The following is a 19,899-nucleotide window of genomic DNA, read 5'->3' as shown; positions in this document are numbered from 1 at the left end:
AGGGCGGCTTCAAAACGTCAAATGACCGATTAATAGCAGAAACAAAATGTATAAATTGTTTCAAAGCTGTGCAGAAGGGTCTGAATAAGGACAACAACTTTCTATATTGGTATGAGATGGATGATATATGAACTGTCTCAGCCACCCTAGCTGAACTTGTGAACTAAGAATTTACGATACCTCTGGGTCAATCCTAATACCAGGTCTGGGAGCAATAAAGTAAAGTAAACAAGGATCCTTATCTTACCCCATTTAGATGGTCTGTTTGTATTAAGGCATCTTAATGATGTATTTATGCTTGAAAAAAATATCTGTTTTTCCTTTTGATGTTGCATGTATATAAGCTGTCTGTACCACCAGCTTGCAAACTAACAGGATATAAACCTGACGAAGGCTGCAAGGCCGAAAGCTTGTTTATTCTTATTCATTTGTAGTTAGCCAATAAATGGTATCATCCTGATTTAAAACTTCTTGCATATACAAATAAGAAGTATGTTTTTTTCCAGAGTAAAATGAGCCATCAATTAATTTTCTCCTATGTTGCTGTCACTTACAGTAGCTAGTAGAAATCTGACAGAAGTGACAGGTTTTGGACAAGTCCATCTCTTCATGGGGGGATTCTCAGGGATTTATTTATTTTCAGAAACACTTAGCGAATGGCAGTTGCTCTGTCCATCTGCCAAAAAACTGTGTAGCGAGCAGGGAAGCTGGCCTGCATCTTTGTTTAAATTCTTTTTAGGGAATATCTTTATAAAGAATAAAAGCCTTGCTGAGAATCCCCTGTGAAGAGATGGACTAGTCCAAAACCTGTCGCTTATGTTATATTTCTACTACCTCTTACTCATCTACTACTTCTTATCTATGTTTGCACATATTTTAAATTTTACATTTTTTCACCATAGTGCCCCTTTAATGTTAACCTCTTGACGACCAGCTAACGCCGATTGACGTAAACTGGTCGTCTGCGGGTTACCATTTCCATGTCAGTTCACGGAGGGTGTCTCTGTGAACAGCCGGAGAGCCGCCGATCTCGGCTCGCTGGCAAAATGTAAACAGGCGGGGAAGAAATCCCCGCTGTTTACATCATACGGCGCTGCTGCGCAGCAGCGCCGTAAGGCAGATCGGCGATCCCCGGCCTCTGATTGGCCGGGGATCACCGGCAAATGATAGGCTGAAGCCTATCCTTCAATGCGCAGGACGGAAATCCGTCCTGCGCAGCTCACATGGGGAGGGAGAGGGAGGGAGCGGGAGAGGCGGCTGAGAACGCTGCGGAGGGGGGCTTTGAAGAGCCCCCCCCAATTAGCAACTGCAGCCGGCGGCGATCAGACCCCCCCAGCAGGACATCCCCCTAGTGGGGAAAAAAGGGGGGTAGTCTGATCACCCTGGCTCACTCCTGATCGGTGCTGCGGGCTGGAGAGCCCACGCAGCACCGATCAGTGCAGAAAGCCCTGGTCGGCAAGTGGTTAAAATCAATTTTTCTCAAAAAACTACAAGGACTTTTTGAATTTTCTTTTTCTCTTGTTCCCATTGTTCTCCTTAGCCTAAAACATGCAAATTTGGTGTTTCTAGCATGTATGGGAGCTGTGCTATTAACCACTAAAGTCTCCCTTGGACATTTCATGCCAACTCAGTAGCATCTCTGAAAATGTATCTGTATACCATAACTATATGCATGGACAGTAGAACATTTTTTTTTAGTTTGGCAGCTTCCTGTAATGTCATACAGTTTGTTATTCTGCCTTGGTAATAAATCAAATATAATCTACTTCATTATATGCAATGTGATTCTTATGGCTCTTATCACAATGGTTTCCTTGTGTGCTCACCTAAAGCCCAAAACAATTAGCATTATCGTCAGTGGCATTGCTAGTGATGGAAGTGGTGGTGTGTTTCTCATTTGCTAGCTGGAATGTCAACAACTACATTCTGATCAGCCAATGCGGTTCCAGCCTCTACAGCTGGTTTTGAAATGGCTAAAATGCCACTCTAGTCACTTCTAAGCTGACTCTAATAATCAGTCTTAAATCACTTCTAAAATAACTCTAATAGTTGGTTTTGACATTTCTAAATAGGCATTTTGGTTTTCTAAATCAACCGTACTTGTCACTAGCAAGGCTGCAGTCTGTAATGTAACTGCATGTGGGCGGCTTCTTATTTGTGATTTTGCTGCTAGTTTGGAAACTGCCTGTTGCTCTTGTATAGAGTTTATTTTATGTTTTACTACGTTTAATCCTCCAATGCTGCCCTGAAAAAACAAGGGAAGTTTTTCCAATTAACAGAATTTACAAAGCAAAAATGGAGAAAAGAAGGTGCAAGTACAAAAAATGCAAGTGTGACGTCTAAAAACAAAGAGACAGCCCAAATTATAAAGCATAGAGCAACATGCATCTTTTAGAGTCACTCATTGGAGATGGAGGATGGCAGAGATGGATTAAGATGTAATGGTGCCCTGAGCAAGGCAGTAGATTTGGTTCCCACTTGGTTCCCACTTTGGTTCACGGAAAAGCTACAAACCCCCAAATTGCATGGATTATAAAGGTGATAAGGGGTTACAACTTAAACCAAAAAATAATCCAAAAAGAACTTTTAGTTTTTCAGAAAATGGATTTTTTTTTTTATATAATTTTTATTTAAAGAAAGCTTAATAACAATCATTGTTCGTACATTTCAACAATATCAGAGATAACATTAGATCTGAACATTAGCATTGTTAACAGATACAATATTGTGATTGAAAAAAAAGTTCTTCTTCCAGAATGTCCAAGTCTTTTTTGCATATTTTAGCTTTCTTTGCTTTTTCTTATTTTTATTTTTTCTTTGTTCTATGTATAACATAAACATAATAGCCATTGCTAGGTTGTGAGGGTTCCAGTGTAGTCATGGTCTATGTTCAAGATAACCCTAAGAGCCCATATGGGGCTAATAAACTGGGCCCAATGCTATATTACATCAACCTTCCCTCCCCGGAGGGAATGTGCCTAATCAAATATAACACAGCAATGGCTTTAACCTTCTCTAAAGCTACAACATACAGATCCTGATGATGTTATTGTTCCCATCACATCTTAACATTATCACATCAATTTTAATCTCTGGCTTTATTCAAACTAATCTGTCAGTTAGATCCACACAACTTATCTTTGGCTTTTTCCTGTGGGCAAGGTATGTATTTCAGGTCTGTTCTGAGATATTCTATTTTATAGGCGTGTCAGCGTAGAAAAAGAGGATGAAAGGAGGTTCAAATACCAGCATCCAGAAACCCTAGAGTACCCGCAATATGGCTGGTGAGGTACCATTTGGTATATTTAAATGGTTCCATAAGAGCTAGTAGGTCCGTTCCTGCAACATAATGTTTGATGAATGGGGTCCAGATGTTAAAGAATTTAGCTGTATTTTTTGATTTACACTGCTCAGCATCAAATTTATTGATGTACATTAGTTTGCTCATTGTATCAGCTAGGTTTCTGGATGTTGGAGGAGATGAATAAACCCATTGCGTTAAAATACATTTCTTAGCTGCTAGAAAAACCAGATGTTCAAGCGGTTTTAGTGGCCTATCTTTATCACTTGTAGCAGGGCCTGTAACATGAAAAAGAGCATCCCAAGGATTGTTCCCTCTCTGTATTTTAGTTAGGTTCAGACACATGGCACGAGCTTCAAGCCAGAACTGCTGTATAGTGGGACAAGACCACAATAAGTGGAAGAGGTCTGGGTAAGAGTAAGCACATTTCGGGCAGGAGGTCAGGTAGTCTGTCCTTCCTGTTGTTTGTTTAAAGTTAAATGCATAATATCCTTTATGTATAATTTTCATTTGCATTTCCCTCCATGTTTCCGCCGTAATAATTGAACAGACTGTTGTCCATCCTTTCTCCAACAACGGGGCCAGCACTTCCGTGGTAGTACATAACATTTTAGCCCAATAGGAGAGGTGCTTAAGGGGAGCAACGCCGAGTTTAAATAGTCTCAGCTCTGTGTACAAGTCAGAAATGGATTTTTTTTCTTGTAAGGGGGTAATAATCTTGTAAAATTGCTCATGAGAAGGGAGAGAGGCTTTTGGGCCTATGGATGCATCTATGTAGTTTTTCACCTGGTGATATACCATGACTGAGTTATTGGGAAGCTTGTATTTTTTTTGTAATGAGGAAAAACTTAGCAGACGCGCATCTGGGCCTAATACATCAGCTAAGTTTATTATCCCTCTTTTCTCCCACACCCTAGAGATGTTTGTGCCGTGGCCTCCTGGGAAGTCTGGAGAGGACCACAGAGGTAATAATGGAGAGATGTGACCTGGGAGAGAAATGTATTTCCGGAATTCTCTAAAGGCTACACATGTGTCTCTCAGCAAGATATTTTTCCTTACATTATCTGGTAGTTTGGTTATTTTGGAATGTAGGATTCCAGCTAGGGACCATGGGGAACATAGTTCGTGTTCAAGATTAGTGTTCGTGAAGAAGTTTGTGTGGCCTAGCCAATCTCTGACATGCCTCAAAATAGAAACCAGATTATACGCCCTAATGTTTGGGAAATTAACCCCAATACTCTCTCTTGGGTTTTGTAAAAGCCTAAGTGGTATTCTTGCTCTTTTTCCCTTCCACAGAAAAGCTTTAAAGGCTCGTGTCATGGTCTGAATATCTTTGTGTCTCAAAAGTATTGGCAAGGTCTGAAGCGGGTAAAGGAGTCTACCAAAACTAACCATTTTAATAAGGTGTGACCTACCCAATAAAGACAGAGGTAAACCCCTCCATTGTTCCAGTTCCGCCACGACCCTTGTGATAATGGGAGTAAAATTAAGAAAATAGAGTTTTGTTGCATCTCTAGGTACTTTTATTCCTAGATAATATATATATTCCTTAGCTATCTGGATGCCCACATTTTCTGTTAGATACCGCACTATTGATTGGGGTGTATGAGGGTCTAGAAACAAAATTTCTGACTTTGTCTTATTTATATGGAGGCCCGAGAATGTTCCGAAGTGTTCTAGTAGCTCAAAAACTCCTTGTAGGTCTCTCTTGGGGTTCCCTATGTATAGCAGAATATCATCAGCAAACAGAGAACAGTGGATACATTTAGTTCCCAATGTCAATCCCTGAAAGACCTCCCCTGTTCTAATAAATTCTGCGAGTGGTTCTATAGCTAAATTGAATAGGAGAGGAGAAAGGGGGCAACCCTGGCGTGTGCCTTTGCGGAGTTGTATAACTGAGGAAGCAACTCCTTCCACTATTATTTTAGCTGTTGGGGAATCATATATTGAGTGGATATAATTTAAAAATGTTCCACCAAATCCCATTTTTATCATAACCTTATCTAACCAGTCCCATCTGATACTATCGAAGGCCTTCTCTGCATCCAGGGACAAAATAGCCCCCAGACGCAGAGAAGGGCCTCCCAAACGCGCATTCTCAAGGACAGCCATGACCCTTCGAATATTTAGAACCGCTGCTCTTCCCTGGACGAACCCTACCTGGGAGTCCTTTACCAGCTCAGGAAGGAGAATAGCAAGACGTTGTGCTAAAACCTTGGAAAGCAGTTTAACATCGCAGTTGAGCAAGGATATAGGGCGATACGACCCGGGGTCTAAAAGATCTTTGTTCTTTTTAGGGAGAATTTTAATAAAAGCTTCCCGTGCTGTGTCGGGGAGTTGTTCTTTTCTTAAGATATGATTATATAATTTACCCAAATATGGAGCTATATCTTTCCTTAAACCTTTAAAAAATTCGAATGAGAACCCGTCTGGTCCTGGCGCTTTGCCGTTGGGAGTATCCTTCAACGTTGCGATTATCTCCGCCTCAGTGACCGGGGCATTAAGCATATCTATGTCATCTTCTGATAGTCGAGGTAGGTGTAATTTATCGAGGAAGTCATTGGCTCCCGGACTAGGTTTGAGGGGGCTTTCATATAGTTTTTGGTAGTATTCATGGAATATTTTTGCAATGTCAGCAGGGTCCGTGAAGGTCTGACCTTTTTTGTTTCTAATGTGTGTAATATGTTGGAATTTATGCTTGCCTCTTGCTATATTTGCCAAGAGTTTACCCGCTTTATTACCAAATTTGAAAAAGGTCCAATCGTTGTGCGACCTCCAGAACATTGCGTACCTGTTATATAGTAAGTCTAGAGCTTGTTTAGCATCTATCCATTTTTGTCGCAAAGGCTCAGACATGGATATGATATATTCATTGTATGTGTGTCTAGCTTTGACAGAGGCTTGCGAATACTCGTCAAAGGCCTTTTTCTTTCTTCTGCTGACATATGCCAAAATCTTCCCTCGCATCACCGACTTGCCGGCTTCCCAAAATAACACTGGATCTTTTAGATGTTGTTTGTTATTACGGGCATAATCTAGCCACCACATCTGGAGTTGATTCAGGAAATCCTCATCGTTAATTAAATAAGTAGGAAATCTCCATTGTTTGAATGACAATGGACTCTTACCCGCTAAATTTATCTGCAATGATATTGGGGCATGGTCTGAAATTGTTATTTCTGCAATTGATGTTTTTGAGATTGAACGCATTGTAAATGGTGTAACCAAAAACATGTCTATACGTGATAGGGACTTATGCACTGGCGAGTAGAAGGAGAAGTCCCTGTGAAGAGGGTTTTAAAATCTCCACGCATCTAATAGGTTAAGGGAATCTACAAATGTGGCCATTCTTTTATCATTTTCATTGGTGTTTATGTTAGATAAAGGTTTTGCTGCTTGTTTTCTATCCTCAGTCGGGTTAAGAACAGCGTTCCAATCCCCTCCCATTACACGTATATTTGAGGGGGGCATGGCAGACAAAAGAGAGGTGATTTCTGATAGGAAATGTGCATTAGCCGTGTTGGGGCCATATAAATTAAAGATGGACAGCTGTGTTCCTCTTATTTCCATATCTAATTGTATCCATCTCCCCTCTGACTCATCTATTTTCTGATGAAGGATTTTACATTGTAATGATTTATTAAGCAAGATTAAAGTCCCAGATTTTCTACCTTTCGCGGGAGCCCCCACTACAGTACCCACCCATAGTTTTTGCATTAGCCTGTACTCTCTGGCTTCAGGTGTGTTTCCTGCAGCAGAGCCACATCAGCCTTCAGTCTGTGCAGGTGTCTCAGAATTTTTATTCTCTTTTCACCAGTCCTGAGGCCCTTTACATTCCAAGATATTACATTTATCTCAGGGAGGTAACCATATCAAACGGATTATGCACAAGATTAATAATAAAGTGTTGTGGGGGAGTTGCATCCCAGCAGAGTACAACTCGCTCCCAGAGGACAGATTTCGTGTGGATCTCAATGAGTCTGATGTGATGGATAGTGGATCAGTAATCAAACAAAACAGTAAAACTATGTACAAAGACATCATATTATTCATTCTCGTAGGACTTCCTTTTTTCCTCATGTAAAGTAGGAGCAACAGAATGGCGAGACACATTACATTAAGAGTCCGTGACTGGACCCTATGCGTGCAAGACACACCAGGGGCACAGCCAGAGCCCACATCCCGTTGTTTATACAAGTCAGTGTCTCTCGCCATCTCATTACCCATACTTATTCTACTCCAGTCCTTTTAGGAACTAGTAATAAACGAGCGATTTCATTTGAAAGCAAAATAACATTTGCCTCCACACTGTGTAACAGATATGTATCTACCGAGAGAGGGGGGCCACATTATAAAGGAAAAAGAATTTAAAAGTTTACCATTATGAGCATGTGGACTATCAACCCCTACAACGGCATATTCAATATTAACTCCCCTCATTTCCAGCTGCATCCCCTAGTCCCCTGTTGTCATATTTTCCCGACTTCATGGTGTTGCACATGGAAGCGTGTCATCGCCAGAGCCGTTGGTATGTGTTTGGTCATCTCTGGTGCATGGGGATTTAGAAGGCGGGCCCTCCCCTGCAGTGTCAAAGCTGGATGTAATGCTCCTTCTCGCCTTGGGGGAATATGCAAGCGCATGATTTTCTTGTAGGCTTGTAGCATAAGTATGTGCATCAGATGCATCAGTAAATGTCTTAGTAGTAGAGTCAGGATGATAGATTTTAAGTACCGCCGGGTAGACTAATGCAAAACGTATTTTCTTGTGTATTAGCATCTGGCATGTAGGAGAGAATTCCTTGCGAGCTTTTGATACTTCAGCCGAAAAGTCAGCGAAAACCAGCACCTTATTCCCCTCGATGTCCAAAGATTTCTGTGATCTGAAGGCTTGTAAGATCTTGTTCCTGTCATTGTAATCCAGATATCGGGCTATTACCACCCTTGGTCTTTTGAATTCAGGTTTTAGAGGGCCTAAACGATGTGCACGTTCAACTTTCAGAGGGCCTGTAATTCCTAGTTTATCAGGAATGATGTCCATACACATTTCCATCAGCGTATCAGGTTTGAACGATTCGGGTATACCCACAAACTTAAGATTGTTCCGGCGAGATCTGTTTTCCAGATCGTCTATACGGTCTGCAAAAATGATTTGTTTTTTATCGGAGAGGTCAGTTTGCTTCTGGACTGACACCATTGTATCTTCAAGCTGACTTATGCGTTTTTCACTTTCTTGAAGTCGTTCACTGTGGTCTTTGAGCTGCGTCATTATGGGAGCCATTTGGTCTGCAATCGCTTTTGTTATAATAGCAGAGAGATCATGTTGCAGGTATGACGCCACTTCAGCCGCTAATTTTTTATAGTTAATAGAAGGGGGTTTCCCCTGACGTCCTGCTGGAGTATCATTTTCACTGGCAGATTCCATTTCTGAAGCCGGATTGCTTTTAGATTTAACGTTAGATCGTATTCTAGGGCGGAGTGGTGACTTTTTGGTACGTTGGGATTTAGCCAAAAATGTGTCCATTACTATGGTTTAATATTAAAGCAGTCGCAGAACAAAAAAAACAAAAAAAAGGGGGGGGGGGAAGTAAGAATGTCTCACCGATCAGCAGATCCTTATATGAGTGGAGGAGGTTATTGTTGGATCAAGACCGATCCTTCTAGCTGTATATTGCTACAGGTGATTAGCCCACTTGCTCGCTCCTAGGCCTACTTCCCCGTGTGTGGTCTTACCCTCTCAGCAGGGTATCGTGTGCCCGTATGTCCCCAGGGAGGTTGCAGTGCGGAGAGGTGGTTTCCACTGTGCTGCGCGTAATCCTGGCAAGGGGCGTGGTTGTTGGGCTCAGCCGGGAGCTCAGTGCGGGTGAAGTGTTGAGAGAGGGGCCCTTCCAGCACAGAAGACCGCAGTCTTGCCCCTATACGTCCGTCTGGGGGTTGCAGAGGGCGTGGGTGAGTTCCGCCGTGCAATGCGGAGTTCTGACGCGAGATGCGTCTATTGGGCCTAGCCGCCAGCGGAAGCCGGGGACTAAATTTATGTGAAGTGCAGGAGGCAGCGCGCGTCTGGCGCGGAAGGTTGTGGCTCGGCGTCAGTGCGTCCGCTCGGCTCCTAGGTACCAGCACAGCCCTGTCTGATGCCTCAGGGATGCAGCCCGGACGTTGGGCAGAGTCCAGGGATGTGTGGGGGCTGTGTAAGGACCGGAGCTCCCGCACTTGCTTCCACTCACATGAGGCGCCGGAACCGGAAGTAGAAAATGGATTTTAAAGTTAAATCAACACTTTAAATGTGGCTATTAATTGGTAATAACTGGTTTTAAACAGGGAAATACACTTTAAGAAATCACAGAGATGAAGGTGAGTCCCAATGGCACCTGGCGGTGATGGTACCGCTGGAGGAGGATGAGTGGCCGACACCACAAAAACACCCAGAGAGGTTTCTGTAATTTTTTTGTTTCTTTTTTTTCCTTGCAGCGATAGCAATGACATGGCAGCAGAGTTGTCAGTGGCCACTGGCGGCGGGAATGCAGAGTAGTGAAATAGAACATCAGCGGCAGCAGGATGAGGACTATAGCGGTCAGTGCGGCAGCACATAACGACCATGGCCATGGCACCTCACTGGTGGTACCACAGCATGATAATGCTGCCCAAAAAAATTACATGTATCCGTGGCTCCCATTCGTGGGTGGATGTCACAGCAAGCATGCTGCTGGGAGTGCTGCTCACAGTGGAGGTCTGGGATAAAGTAATGATGGGCTGCTCCTTCATCATCATCTCCATATATGCCTGTGAGTCTATCTCCTGAATGACCACACGGCGACCCAAGGTCCTGAAAATGGGCGACACCGGTGTCAGCTGACTCTACACAGACTGTGCAGCTGATGGACGCCTCTCTGCTGCACTCCCAACAGCTGGATGCCCTCTCTCTGGCCGTGGACCAGTCCCAGAAGTGGCGGAGGCATTGGCACTCCCTCTCATGCCACACCCACGACCCCTGCCAGACATGTTGTATACTATGCACAAAATTTCGAGGTGGAGAAAGTATGCTGCTTTTTACAGTCAATATGTGTGTGTGGGCCTGGGGACAGACGATATATAACAGGCAGCTTTTATTGATTTTTCAGAAAAGAAAAGAAAAACAAGAAAACAAACAAAATACTGAATACAGTCAAATAGAACACGAAAATCAGTGGACAGCGCCGTGGTTTGCCTGCACTATGCACACAGAAATCGAACCGGCTGCACGCTAGTAGCAAAGTACAAGGTCACTGACTAAACTTAGAGACTGAACAACTGTGGCAGTGACTGCAACTAACTGAAGTTGATCACTGGCTGGCTGGCTTAGCTAGCTAACAAGTATACAGTAATAGAGCAGTAGAATCAGTGTGAAGTTGAACCTACCTGTCTGCACTAAGCACAGCAATCAGTACACTCTCTTACTGACAACTACACTGACTACAACTAACTTAAGTAATCACTCACTTGCTAGCTAGCTGAATACAAGTATCAGATACAGTATAAGGGCAATGTAAGGACTGAAAACACTCTTGCTGATGTACAATATGATCTGGAGATGATCCTCTCAGTGCCACAGAGTCTGGCAAGGACGGAGCTCTGGAAATGGCCCCCACTTTATATACAGGAGGGAAGGGCGGAGCCACCCCTCCTATGATTGGTTGCTAGGGCCTGGTTGGGGGCCTCTGATTGGCCCAGGGATGTCAATTCTGGCCATTTTCACCCAATCACAACCTAATCACGGATTTCCAACGCGATCACGGCCGTAACCACATTCCGAATATTTGCAATCACAGAATTTCTGTGGCTGATTTCCGTGATCCAGAATCGATCACGGATTCGGATTGGGAAGTTGAATAGTGAAAAAGTGTCTATTCCGTGATCACGGAAATTATGTGAGCACCACTACTGATGGATGATCATGCTCTGGAGGAGGGGATAGAGTAAAGTTGTTCCTTAAAAAGAATGTACGTTTATAATTAGGACAGATGCTTTAGGCCCTCTAATACTAAACAAATCACTTGAGTTTGCTTACTTCTTTGGACCCTGAATTTGTATTAGACTGCTCAGTGTTCTTGCATGTCCAATAAGATGATTGACCCAAATTTTCCATTTGGGAATGGCGAACGCAAACTTCTGCAAATGTTTGCAAACATGCAAACTCTGTAAACCGCCATAGACGTCAATAAGCAGGCGAATTTTAAAACCTACAAACACTGTTTATGGCCACAAAGTTGATGGGAAAGTTGGTTCAAGGGGTCTAACACCTGGACTGTGGCATGCCAGAGGGGGATCCATGCCAAAAGTCCCACCAAAAATTACGGAGTTGACACAAAGTCAGGTTTTAATCCCTAGAGGGCAGAAATCACATTATGCACAGTTCTGGGTGTCAGTGGGCTGTGGAGTATCCCACACACAGAGAAATGCAATAGTACTATCAGAATACAGTGAAATAATAATGCACTGGAGTGGTACTGTGCATGCAACATAATGTAGCAACAGCAGTAGTGTGCACACAGCTCTGGGTGTCAGTGGGCTGTGGAGTGTCACACAAACACACACAAAAAAAAAACACAGGAGTCCGATGTGCTAGCCCTCAAAAGGGCTGTTTGGGGTGCTTTCACAGTAAGTGAGGAACAAGAACACAGGCCTAATGCTTTCCCTACCTATTTGTAGCAAGCCTGACCCTGCTCTTACTAACAGTTAGCAGAGAATGAATCCAATATAGCCACCGCAACTTTTTGATAGGGGGGTCCAGGAGGGGGTGCTAGCTGTTCGCCGCAACAGTGGAAGTCAGCAGAATACTATCCGCTGGTGATTGGTGAACAGTTCAAGCCATCTCTACAAATCACAATGTGACTTCAATGTGATCTTCCTAGGATGCTAGGAGCATAAGGAGAAAACACAGAAAAATACAGCATGCAGGACTTTGCCAAATCACATAGAAATTGCATTGCAATCAAATTGCACTAAAAATCACAGTGTAAAAGAGCCCTGGTATAAAATTGTTTAATTCTTTTGCTGTTCTTTAGAAAACATGTAGACCATTTTAGGGCTAGCTGCCCCAGGTTTACACTCTGTTTAATTGTTAGTTAGAGGTTAGGTCTCTTCTGTGAGTATGCCACAACGTGGTGGAAGAGTCTAATACTAAACAATTTGTGCGCAAACTGTTTATTGGAAGCTAATGTCCTTCATTTGTTGCATTTGTTTTGAAAGCAAGTTGTGTAATCTTCCTATGTGTTGGGCTGTGCACATCTATGCAACTGGTCAACACGGGTGCAACCTGCATTTGGAAGCGATGCCATCTCCTTCTGTTGTATGTAATTGCTGAACATTTGTTGTTTTTGTTGATTTTGTATGCAACTGTTTGATGCCCAGGAGTGCTATATCTGCTACACTCTCCTTTACAATAGATAGAATAATGAATGTCATGTAGCACTTTTATCACGTCATCAGCACCATTGCACATCTTTGTAGGTCGTCTTTGACTTCAATAGTCAGGCAACCCTTCTATATAAGCACAAAGTTCAGCACCATTTCAGTAACGTGTTGAATCCCACTTCTTTTCTGGGAATATTAACCTTTTTACCTTACCTCATCCTGTCCCAGTTATTGAAGACTCATTTAACACCCAAAATATGGTAATAAAAGAAAAGTATGAACTGTTTGACTTCCTGACAGTTCATAGAAGAGCCACCGAATGATTATTGGGAAAGTAGATGGAAGACTGGAAATGCACAAGTAAGTGTGGATAGCGCTCAGCACCTTCAGCAAAGCCCGGTAAAAAAAGGAAATAGGAACAAGAGAGGCCTCAGCTTACAAATAAATTCCATTCTGCAGTTTGTGGCTTTTTCAACAAAACTGACATCGATTTTGAGAGTTTAGACAAGCAAATACATTAGTTACAATTGAATTACAGTCTGTCATAACATGAAATTAAAAACCATCACTTAATGCTTAATTTATTTTTATTAATTACTTTTATTAATTATTTTTTATTTGAGATTCCATTAAAGAAAATACCGATATGCACAATGCCAATGCAGCAAGAATTAACACAACAAGTTGACAGAATGTTTTTGTGTCATTTTGTTGCTTGAGCTGAACATTATTTTAAATGTTAACTTATTAATAATCAAACTAGTAAGTAACTCACATAAGCATGAATGAGAGTACACACAAGATTCAATGGTAAAACTAGCGTGCTCTGTCTCTAGGGCCCATATACAATTCATTTTTTCTTCTACGTTTGCTCCTAGGAGATGATTTTCCATCTTAATTTTTTTAGCACTTTGGAATTGAAAAACTAATAAAAAATAGGTAAAAAGATGCTATCAAATTTATTTTGAGTATTTACTTGCTTGCTGGTAATTTGAAAGGCATTTCATTTACAAGTTGTGAATAAATCCCCTAGGAGAAAACTCAGGTGAAAAAGTTAATTGCATATAGGCCTAGTTGTTAAACAGGCCCATATGCAATTAACTACTAGCAGGAAAAAAGCAGGCAAAAAGGGCACCGGCTGAGGGTGGCTGAGGGTGGACAAAAAGGATGCCGCCATAGATTTTAATGCAATTATCATTAATACGGCGAAAAAAGCAGAAAAAAGGGCGCAGCGATAAATATCGTTAACAACATTAGAACATTAGAGTTTTTGTAAGTATGTTATCATTTTAGAAGCTTGCAAAATTATAGTTTTTGTCATATTATTTCGTTTGCAGGTACAAATGTTATGTTTTCAAAGATATTATTGTTTTTACGTGTAAAAGGGTGTTTCTGCAGAGGGAGTGGTTAGAGTTAGGCACCACCAGGGGGAATGGGTAGGGTTAGGCACCACCTGGGCAGCAGTTAGTTTTAGGCAACACCAGGGGGGGGGGGGTAGGTAGGGTTAGGCACCACTGTGGGGGTTAGGGTTAGGCACCACCGGGGGGTGGTTAGGGTTAGGCGTCACCAGAGGGGTGGTTAGGGTTAGGTGCCACCAGGGGAGTGGTTAGTTTTAGGCATCACTAGGGGAGGGTTCTGTGTGAGGGAAGGGTTGAGTTAAGCTGTATTGTTGAATTATGTACAGTAACAATATTTAACGTTCATATCTTTTCGTTATTATTTCTCGCCTGTTTTTACAATGTTATTTATCGTTAACCAAGTTTGACAACAATGTTTATCGTTATCAGATTTCGCTATCCACCAGCGCCATTTCGTTATCCAGCTGGGCCCTTTTTTCACTGCACCCTTTTTTCATGCATGCCTGTGGCCCATATGAAATTAACTTTTTCTCCTGAGTTTTCTCCTAGCAGATATTTTTTCATCTTCTCTTTAAAATAACTTTTCAACATTTTGCAATTGAAAAAGTACCAAAAGTAGTAGAAAAAGTATTATCAAATTCATTCTGTGTGTTTTCTTACTTGCTGTGGGTTTAAAAAGCATTTTACTGACAAGTGTTTAGGCAAACTGTGCCTGCCCCTCAATAAGTATGCAATGTTAAGAACATAAAAAATAAAATAAAAATATCAAGAAAAAATGCATATATATATATATATATATATATATATATATATATATATATATATATATATATATATATATATACAAAACTAGCCACAAGAGTATTCGCTATCATGAGTCCAGAAATGGATGACATAAAGTGATAAGTGACAGCGCTCCTCTTCTTCAAATTCTCCTTATCTGCAAAATTTAAACACACTTTACATAGTGCATTACTGCCAGACAATGTACATCCAAATTCTGTTAAAACACCCCAAGTGACAAGTGGTGACAAGGGCCCATAGGTAGTTCACTTTTTCTCCAAAATGAACTCCTAGGTGATAATTTTTCATCTTCTCTTTAAAACAACTTTTCAGCATTTCACAATTGAAAAAGAACCAAAAGTAGTACTATCAAAATTATTTAAATATATTTAATATATTTAGAGTATATTCTTGCTTGTCAGGGGTTTAAAAGGCATTTTGATAATAAGGTGTGAAAATATCAACTTGGAGAATTCTAAGGAGAAAACGTGAATTGCAAATGAGGCTATATATGAGAGAGATTGGCCCATATGCATTTTACTTTTTCTCCTGAGTTATCTTTTAAGTGATAATTTTAACAATGTGTCAATAAAATGCATTTTAAACCACCAGCAAGCAAGACAACGCTCAAAAATTTTTTGATAATACTTTTCCACCTACTTTTTGGTACTTTTTAAATTTTCAAAGTGCTATAAAATTATTTTAAAAACACTTTGAAAATGTTTATCCTAGGAGAAAACTCAGGAGAAAAAGTTAATTGCATATAGGCCCTGGGCCCATATTTAATTACATTTTTCTCCTAGGAGATACTTTTTCATCATCTATTTAGAATAGCTTTTCAGCACTTTGCAGTTAAAAAATAAAAGGTACTATCAAAATTATCTTAAGTATTTCATTTTGCTTTCTGGTTATTTAAAAGACATTTTATTGAAAAGTTGGAAAATATCACTTGGAAGAAAACTTGGGAGACAAAGGCGCTCTACTTGCTATAACAGAATTGCTGTTTTTTTTGTTTACAGTTGTTTATCCCCTGTTTATTGCCTGAAGAAGTGGGCTGTGCCCGCGAAACACGTTGCATCCTTGGGGTATCTTCAATAAATGTGTATTTATTTATTTAATCACAGTCCTTGGTGTCTGCTTTAACGGAGGCAAGTCCACCACTTCCTCCCAGCAATTTTTTAAAAATGTTATGTACTTTTATTTTACTGGCGCCTCTGTTCACCTACCAGTATATTCAAGTCCACCCCAGGTGGAGGGGTGATCTACCCTTTCTCTCCTATCTACAGAGAGCGATCTCAATGTCTAAATTATTCAATCTGTCTTGACATACTACACCATATTGGGCTCTCGATTTCTTTTCAATTGGGAGACAAAACTAATTGCATATGGCTCCTTGAGTCTATCTTTATTATTGAGAGAGACTGAAAAATAGAACATACACATGAAATCAACCACTAATAGAGAAAAACAAATACACTATTGTAATATTATGATTATCAAGGATAATCATGGCTTAACCTGTGATGGCAGTTTGTGGTCAAGTTCCCACTAAAGAATATTAAGTTCATTATTATTTCATAATGATATGAGCGCGCAGGTGTATATTGGATGGGTATGTAAACCACAAAAATAGGTTGAATGTTTTATTAATTGGTTCCTTGTATCACATATATATTTAAAAAAAATGATTAAAAAATGATAATTGTTTATCATGCATTACCCACACTAGCTTCCAAACCAGCCGCATATGGGAGCAGTATGGTGCCCTGTATAACCAATGATAAAAAATTATTAAAAATTATATGTGTATATACACAATGTCCCTACCCAATGGGCATTATAGGTTACAGTACTTATATTCCTCCTATATGGAGCGGGACCACTCTGCTATTTCTTTAATTTGAGAATGCAGATTACTGTTGCATATATATGCGCTGTCCTTTACGTATCACAGTTCCTCTGTACCTTATGTAATGACCATACAGCACCGACCTGGTGCAACAGTAATCTGCATTCTCAAATTAAAGAAATAGCAGAGTGGGTAATGCATGATAAACAATTATCATTTTTTAATCATTTTTTTAAATATATTTGTTATACAAGGAACCAATTAATAAAACATTCAACCTATTTTTGTGGTTTACAATTTACATACCCATCCAATATACACCTGCGCGCTCATATCATTATATATATTTTTTGTGCAGTTAACATAGGTGGGATTAGGGGTTAACCCACCACATTTGAGCAGCAGCAAGTGGGCAACACAAATCTTACCTATAGTCTAGCAGCGCCTTCGAGTATTTTTTGCTACTTTGGTTGTTCATTATTATTTCAGGCTGCAAATAATTGTCCAATGTTAATGTTGGCCTGAACTAAATGAGTCATTGAAATAGAGCGGGAGTATTCAAGGAACCCCAATGTCTTGTTATGATGAGTTGTCAGGCTGCAAGATAACAACTTTCACTTTATTTTTGTAAGTATCTATCAGTGGTATTACAGTGTTGGTAGACGTTTGCAACTCTTATCTAAGTCATATCAGTCCCAGGTGGAATTGCTGACAGGTTAGTAAATAGGTGACTTATAAATGCAGTCATGAGAATGCACTCAAATTGATTACTCACCCTCTCAATAAACTCATATTGTCCAGCTTTTATTAATAGATACTTTCTTGGTGTGTGTTTATGTATGTGTCAGTATAAGCACAAGTATACTCCATTAGCCTTTCACCAATTCTTGTTATACTCTCCCATTTCCAATTTAAAAGCAGTACCATAAAGTGGACCTGAACTCTTGCAGAAGACAGAAGAAAAACATAGAGGAATGCACCCTGCATGTAATTAGAAAGTTTAGCCTGTCCAATTCCCCCTCATCTGTGACTAATCACAAGTGTAATTTGATCCCTCAGCTGTTTCAGCTGGTTTCCTCAGTAGCACAGCTAATTTGTAAACACATGATATTAACCCTGTCTGCTTTCATGAAAGCAGGAAGTAAACACACTGCAGATTTATTCCAGGATTTGTATCAGCTGTAACAAAGGGGTTTGTTAAGTTTATTATGCTTTTGCTTATCTTTTAGAGCAGAGAGGAAGTTCTGAGTTCAAGTACGCTTTAAATAATCTATTTTAGGTAAGCTGGGTCTCGTATGATCTTCACTTCACTGTTCTCCAGCCTTAGTGTACAGTATCAACCTCTATGTTAGTATTGTATTTGCTATTTTTAAGTTACATAATAAACTTGCTAAATCCTCCTTAGTATAATTAGTAGCTTTGCTTTTAAAGTAGAAAACATTTTTTTGGCTCCTCTGTTGCCAGGAACAGCCAGTCATCAGGCTTCTGTGATGTCCATTACCTCCCATCTGATCTGCCATGGGGAAACTGCATCTGTTCTCCCCAGAGTCTGAATAGAGAGGGCATGAAAGAAATGTCAACAGGAAGCAAAATCAATATGTGCTAGAGCACCATTTCAATTTTATTTCACAGAAGGAGGACCTGCTATGTGGGTGTCTTTCCTTCTTGTTCAAATAAAAGTAACGATCGATATCACATTGTTTCGTGATGTGCTCCTTACCAAACTTCTACTGCATGATTCTGAACTAGTTTTCCTTTTGTCATCTGTTTTCTGATGTCAGAGGCTGTAAGAAAAAAATTACACGTGTATTTAAAGTCCCAGAAATCTTCTACTGGCTCCAGACCAGTAGCAGACGTTGAAGATAATGGTTGAAGGACTTTTAATGAAAGATTAAATGCTTGTTATATGCAAGGGTGGATTTCTGTAAAGGCCACAAAGGCCTGGGCATTGGGCAGCTGCAGCTCAAGGATGCACCTGGACATGAAAGAGGGGTTGCTACAAATGCAAGAGGACTGAAAATGGGGAGCAACACATGAAAAGGGGAAACTGATGCCCAAGAGAGATGTTTATGAATGAGAGGGGTTGCAAACACGGATGTTATGCATGGAAGAGGGGCCAGCACATGGAATGGGAGGGGCACTGCTGTACATAAAAGGGGAGCCACAACATACTTGGCCTTGGTTATATGTTTGGTCCTTTGACTCCCATCTGCTGTCTTCACGTGCTACTGAAATATATTCCAGGCTGGTGGCCATACACTATGCAAACTGTACAATCTTTCTATGGTCTATGTACTATGAGGACTAATATATATGGGCTGTGACTTGGATATATTGTTTAGGTAGACCCTTATAATACATACATGTGATGAGATGGGAGACTATGAGATTGCAAAGTGTATGCTCAGCTCTAGGCCCCTTTTCCCACCTTCCCTGCAGTATCAAGATATCAGATCTGTGGCTTATATTTAAGAACAACAAAATCCCGTCTCCATCATAAAGACAAGAATCCCATAATCCAGTTGCTGTTGTCACAATGGTTTCCTCCGCATCCAAACTACTTCAACAACACACCTACTCAGGGTTAAATGACTACTAGCTCTTTGTGATGAGCAAAAATACCAATATTCCCTTCATGTGTATTTGCACTAAAATATATATTTTTTTTAAATTGAGTTCGTGGGACTTTCTGTGTGTGAAAATGTATGGGCCATTTATGGGAAAATATCTGTAACGATCGGTGTCAGCACACAGAGAGGATCTGATTATGGATGATCTGCAGAATCACCAATAATACAGATATAGTACTAACCTCTGGACACCTCTAGATATATATGGTGAGTGTTTGGTGTAACAGTATGACTTTAAGTAACCCACCTGATGAGCAGGTGGCCTTAACCACTTTACCCCCGCGCGTACGGATTTCTCCGCCCCTTTTTCCATCCTTTCACCCCCAGGGACGGAGAAATCCGTACTTTGCGCACTCCCGACGCTGTCCGCGTTCCCGCTCGTAAACACGCCGCCCGCCGCTAGTAAACACGCTGCCGCCCGCTCGCCCAGAGATCAACAAACGGGAAAATCCATTACCGTTCGTTGATCTAAGCCCCGCAATGACCTGCTGCCGCTCAGCTGAGCAGCGCGATCATTGTGAAAAAATAACAAAGTCCCAGCCTCTTTCTACTTCCTGCAAGCGTCCGGAAGGACGCTTGCAGGTCGCATGAA

Source organism: Hyperolius riggenbachi, chromosome 7, assembly GCF_040937935.1.
Source record: "Hyperolius riggenbachi isolate aHypRig1 chromosome 7, aHypRig1.pri, whole genome shotgun sequence".
Classification (NCBI taxonomy): Eukaryota; Metazoa; Chordata; class Amphibia; order Anura; family Hyperoliidae; genus Hyperolius; species Hyperolius riggenbachi.
The sequence above is the reverse complement of the archived record's forward strand: the minus strand, read 5'-3'. Positions refer to the sequence as shown.